Source organism: Platalea leucorodia (genome assembly GCF_965183815.1).
Source record: "Platalea leucorodia genome assembly, chromosome: 1".
NCBI classification, from domain to species: domain Eukaryota; kingdom Metazoa; phylum Chordata; class Aves; order Pelecaniformes; family Threskiornithidae; genus Platalea; species Platalea leucorodia.
In genome coordinates, this window is record NC_138823.1 from 121406730 (window position 1) to 121412729 (window position 6000).

A 6000-nucleotide genomic window follows, 5' to 3' on the forward strand; every position below is an offset into this window, starting at 1 on the left:
AAAAATAATAAAACACACACACAGCCGAACCCTATAGGTCTCCACCGCCTTTCCACTCACGCCAGCGCGGAGCAGGCACAGGCACAGAGGGGGCCCGCAGAGCTGTCAGAGGCCACCGAGGATCAGGATTAGTTGCCCAGCAGCTACAGCAACAGAGAGCAGCGCCGCCGCCGCCGCCGCTTCCCCCCCGCCACCAGCGCCGCCAACAGCCGCGTCCCGCCCGGGGAGGGGCTCCGCACGAAATGAACGCCCCGCACCTAAAAATAAACCCTCACCCCAAGCACCCCCCCGCCCCCGCCGCCGCCCTGCCCGCGCCCCGTCCCCTCAGCGCCAGGGGGAGCCGGCCGAGGAGGGGAAAGCGGCGGCTCCCTGACGCGCGGCGACCCCCGCCCCGGCTCCCCCTCAGCCGCCCCGGCCCCGCCCGCTCACCCTGTAGCGCAGGCCGCCGCGGGAAGCAGGGGGGCGGTGGTGGTGGTGGTGCTGTGGAGGGAGGGGGGGAAGAGAGGCGCAAGCGGCAGCTCCCTCACCGCCGCCTCCTCCCTGCCGCCTCCCCGCGCCTCTCACCTCCGCGGCTCGGGGCAGCAGCAGCGGCGGCACGGCCGCATCCCCGCTCCGCTCACTTCCGCGGGCGGCGGACGGGGCGGGGCGCGACAGCGGAAGGGCGGGCGAACCCCCCCCCCCCCCCCCCCCAGCACGGGCGCCTGCGCCCCGGCACGGGGGCGCCCGCTGCCGGCTGGCAGCGCAGGGCGGGAGGGCACCGGGCGCTGCCCGCCACAGCGCAGGGCGGGAGGGCGCCGGGGTGGCCGTTGTGTCCTGGCACCGGGCGCTGCCCGCCACAGCGCGGCGAGCCACGGAAATAAACGCGTTTAAACGCCCCGGCCACTGCTGGGAGCTCTGGAGGTGCCCCCGGCGCCCGCCTCCGCGGCGAGGTCTCCTCACCTCCCTGCCGGGGCAGGAAAAGGACGTTACCATGAGGAAGATGGAGCCGTGAGCAGCGTTAAGCGGCCTGAAGAGCGACCGGCGCGGGCAGCCGGGGAGCGGGGAGCTGGCCCGGGCTCTGCGGGAGGGCCCGCCGCTGCCGAGCGGAGGAGCCCGGGCCGTGCCCTGGGCCCCGCCGGCCTCTGTGCCAGGACTGGGCGCCAAACCCGGCCCTCCGGGCCCGGGCCCTGGGCTGGTCCTGGGAAAACACAGTCCCGTAACACCCCCTCGCTTCAGAGTGTGTCCTTGCCACCCTCCGTGCTGTGTGCCTCCGAAGCAGGGCTTCCATGAAAGCGAGTGTCACACACATGGAGTAGCTGCTGGTTTTAGGGGTACGGTATACCCAGGCTAGGCTGGCAGTCGGTTAGTTTCAAATCACCAGACAAGTTATCATGTTCTTTCAAATGTTAGGGGAAAAAGAGAAGGAAAAAAAAAAAAAAAAAAAAAGACTCAATACAAAAATCTTAGAACACTTCCAGTGACTGCTTTTAAAACCTGGTTTTAGCTACCAATCGTGTAACCACCAACCCTTATTGGTACTTAAGTAGTGTGGAAAAAATAAAATGCTTCACCAATTCAACTATGCTTACCTAGATGCCAAAGGAATATTATTTGAAACTACCGTTCCAATACTGAGCTCCAAGGCTGGGGAAGCTTTTAAATAAAAGTCATTTCCACCAAGATAATAAATTTTATATTTAAGGTATGATGCACAGCACTAGTAAGAACAAAATGCCTTTTGACTTTCAAGGTCAAAATCTAATGGAGACACGCTAATTGTAGGCTTTGCACCCCGTTTCTAAAGGAGCATGACAACATGGTCGGAGAAATACAATTGCATTGACATCTCATGATTAACGACCTGTCACCTCGGCTTTGTTTTTCTTAAGGAGCAGCAGAAGCCAAAATCAGTCTTTGTCAGTTCATAAGAAGCATTTAAACACAACTAAATTTTAAACATTTTAATTAAATCTCCGAGCCCATAATAGCACGCCTCTTGAATTCCTCAGCTAAACAAAGTGAAGTTAAAGAACATACTTTCCTCTTTTGAGGCTCTTGAAGATAAATTTGTTTGAGTGCTAAAATATAAATTTGTCGATATATTGTGAGAGGTAAAGAAGAGTTACAAGCGCTGATTTAAAGTATGGGCCCTAGATATTTGCATTCAGGAAAATAAGATGACAACAAGCAGGTTAATTGTTTGAGAATACCTAATGCATAATTTCAGACCCATGTAGTTGCCGTGTTACTTGAATATCTCTGTGGTTACTCCATGAAGTATCCCACTACAAGTAGGTAGCACCGTCATTGTAGCAGTGACTCTTCTCCAAGATACTGCTTCTGTTAACTTGTTTGTAAGGCAAGCAAAGAACCATGTTGAGCTACTTGTGACGCTAGTTATGATGCCTCAATTTCAACACAAAACCAATGCTCAATAACTCATTACGAAAAATGTTTAGTTACTTTTTTGAAACAGGTGGCTTTCTATAAGATGTTAGCATTAAATATGAAAAACTTATGTAAATATTTTCATGAAGGAAAAAACCCAAAGCCTGTAGGTCTGGATACTGTTTACATCCACAACATATTTGGACTACTTTACACTATGCCAGGAGAAGTTTTGGGGAGAAGATGGAAAGGGAATTCTTGAACATTACTGAGTTCGTTCGCAACTGGAGCTATTGAGATCTAAACATCAGTGGCAAAGTCTGCCTACTAAGAAACATTCTTTGTTCATGTGTCTTAAAAGAGGAGAAGAAAGTCAAAAGCAAGCCCTACTGTATTGTGAGAACTAAAAAAAGCTTCATCTCCGGGGCTTAATCTCTTTTTCACATTCATGTACATCTGCCAATCATACATGCCCGTGATGCTGCCAGGCAACTGGGAATCGCCTCTTCTGCCTTGTACCACGACTATATCCATCCTTGAAAGTTATGTTACTGTTTCCGCCATACTCTACACCTACAGACAGTGGCTGTTTAACAAACAATGCTCAAAAGTGTTTTATCTCCATCTGCTGCTGGATATTGTTTCTGAAAAAATTCCTGACCTTAATGTGAGCTTGATACAGAAGAGTATTAGGACAGCCCTAATATCTTCAGGAAGCCTCATAAAAGCACATGGCAAAGGCATTATTTGGCAAACCAGAGCAACATTATTAAAATGTGACTGTGGAGATAGTCTGAAATTAAAAAAGGGCTTTGCTTACAGTAACCAGTTGTAGCCAGTCATACTCACAAATTACAATAATTTGTTTTACCTTTTTTAGTCTTGCAAAAAAATTTTGGAATAAAATGCTCATCTGAATGTCCAATGAGTAAATGTGTCTAGCCACAACTGAATAATTCCAGTGAAAATACATATACAAATTAGAAGAACAATTACAAATTCAAATATGAAAGGCCAATCTCCAAACTTCACAGTTAACATTTTTTTTTTTTTTTTTTTTTTTAAATAATACTTGAAAGGATAAGCAATACTGATAGGTTTTGGGGGAAAAAAGTGGTTGTTAGATCACTATTTTTCTCTTTCTAGTTCGCAGACCTGAAAATACTTTCTAAAAACAAGTGAACCTGCTGTTAGGATGCTTGCATTTAGGAGAGCAGAGTTTCATGAGCGTTCAGTGCCAACTTAAGCAGCCCCCAGCCGCAGGCGTTCTCCTTCCCTCGCTGTGTTGCCAGGTTTACAGGCCACAGCGCACCGCTTAAGTGTTCTGTAGCACCAAAACAAGAGGTCCTGTCATCCTGTCACCACTCCCCACCCCATTCCCTCCCCATCCTTTTCCCCACAGAATTCTCCTAATTTACCTCCTGTTGATGCCCAAGTCGGACTGTTCCTTCTGCAGGTGGCCTTCAGGAGCGGGCAACCACTAGATTATCTCAGAACCACAACCTTAGACTGACCAACACCTAAGTTTATGTGGGAACTGATTCACATCCAGAATAACCCAGCAGAACGCTAAATACAGACTTCTCAAACTGAATCAGAAGTGGTTGTTCTGGCACAGCCAAGAGGGTAGAACAGGTATGGGGAGCATAAATAGGTACTGCAGCTTTCAGTACTTTCTGTGCTCCCCTAAGCCTTCAGGGCTGAAAACTAGTGATTTGACAAAATGGTTTGGTTGGTTGCATTTTGTTTGTTTGTTTTTAATAGTCAGCTGTAAAAAAAACATCCTTAGCTTCTAAAAGCAACCCAAAAGGTTGCTTTTAGTTGCCTTTCTACATCTTCAGAAGACTTAAGAGCCTCTGGAAGGCTTGGAAAAATTAAAAGGTAATAAACGTGACATTACAGATAGTACCATCAATCAGATGGAAAGAAAGAAAGGAGAATCCAGTCTGATGGCATTACGCAGATAGGCCTTAACCTGCAGCAAGTTTATATGCAAGCTTAACTTCAAGTTTGGTTTAGTCTTCAGGATAGCAATCAATCCAACTTCACCTCAACTACTCCCTTGTGCTACAGCACTACCAAAGTAATAAAAAAAAAAAAAAAAAATAAAAAAAACAAAACCAAACCACACACACAAAGATACCTATAACTGCATGGTTCACAGATTGGAAATCTATTATACAGAATTCTGTTGAAGTCACTTTTCAGACCATAAGAGCACTTACACTTGTTGCTCTGAAGTGAGCTTCCAGATCCTTTTAAAGGATCATATTAAAGATACATTTGTTTAAATTCTGTCAGTGTTGAGTAATGCTAATGAAATCTACTACAAATTCTGTTAATTTCATGAGAAGTTTATTTACGCAATATAATAAGAGAAACATTTTTCTGAATCATAACTTCAATAGTATTTTAATATGGACAGAGCTTTCTGTAGCGCTTCAGTTTGGGGCAGAACAGGTTAATATGTGATCTTCTGTCAAAACAGGCTTCTCAACTATTTGCTTACTTTGCTTTAGGCATAATTCAAACCACCCTCAATAGATTGAGCACAAATTAGCTTCTCTGGAAGAAAAAATTACTGTCTGCTAAGATGGACTTTCATTCTATTTAATCTCATTATTTGTTGTCTTTCATCTTGATGTCAAAAATTCACCAGTGCTTTTACAGTTCTCTACAGTGTACTTGTATGACTGGAGTCAGGAAAGGGGAGGGATGACACTGGAGCTTCTCGTTTACGCACTTTAGATGGCACGTATCATTTGTAAAGCCTGTATTGCATATTTCCTCCCCACATCCTTTCCATCCATGCTGTTCAACTGATAGCTGATAGAAGCAATCACCTCATCTCTGAATAGAATTCTCCAGAGGAAAATCCATGGTAATTCTACATAAAGTTTGAATGGTTTTATGTATGTATATATATATATATATACACACATACATACATATATATATACACACACACACACACACAAAATCAGTTCACCAAGTTTAAAAGAAGGTGAATGATACAGTTTTCCCAGAGGAAACAAGTACTCATTTCATTTTATAAATCTGAGCATGTTAAGATGTAAGAAACATAGCTACATTTTCAAATTACCTTAGCTCAGCCCTGTCCTGACACCATGCAATTATGCTAATTAAGGAACTTTGGTTTATGGCAGTCTTAAATTAGATTTCACTGATTTTTAAAACACCATTAAATTTAACCCTCTCATCCCATCCCTAAGTAGCATCCCTAATAATGTTCTACGTTAGAGAGGGCGTGCAGCACCACAGCAGTTTAAGTTGACATAAAATCAGGCTTTTGTGATTCTCCTTTTGCTGATGCTCAGTTCTGCACTTCCTCTGTGCTGCCCTGGCTCTGCTGGCACTGTCATCTCTTGGCGACCCAACTCAGGGGGCTAATCCCGCCAAGAAGAAAGCCGACCTCAAGAAAGGCGTTACTGCTGAACTCCCAGAACTGGTGCAGGAAGGCAGTGTGGGGCAGTGGCAGGACTATGGGAGCTCCAACCTTAAATCAGCTTGAACTGTTGTGAACAGACACTCTCAAAGGGTTCAAGAAAATCTGGTTTAATCTATCCTTCAGGGAAAGACTAGATTAATTCCTTTTCTGACCATAGCACTTAA

At 45.9% G+C, this 6000-nt stretch overlaps 1 protein-coding gene across 7 annotated transcripts in view; it reads right to left on the bottom strand.

Moving 5' to 3' along the window:
- The window catches only part of ATP2C1 (ATPase secretory pathway Ca2+ transporting 1), a 52745-nt gene extending 52119 nt beyond the window's left edge, over positions 1 to 626 (bottom strand). For all 7 annotated transcript variants that reach the window (XR_014228941.1, XM_082319205.1, XM_082319208.1 and 4 more), the window contains exon 1: positions 430 to 626. The gene's annotated coding sequence lies outside the window, so the exon portion shown is untranslated. The remainder of the gene's footprint in view (positions 1 to 429) is intronic.
- Positions 627 to 6000: the final 5374 nt, after the last annotated feature.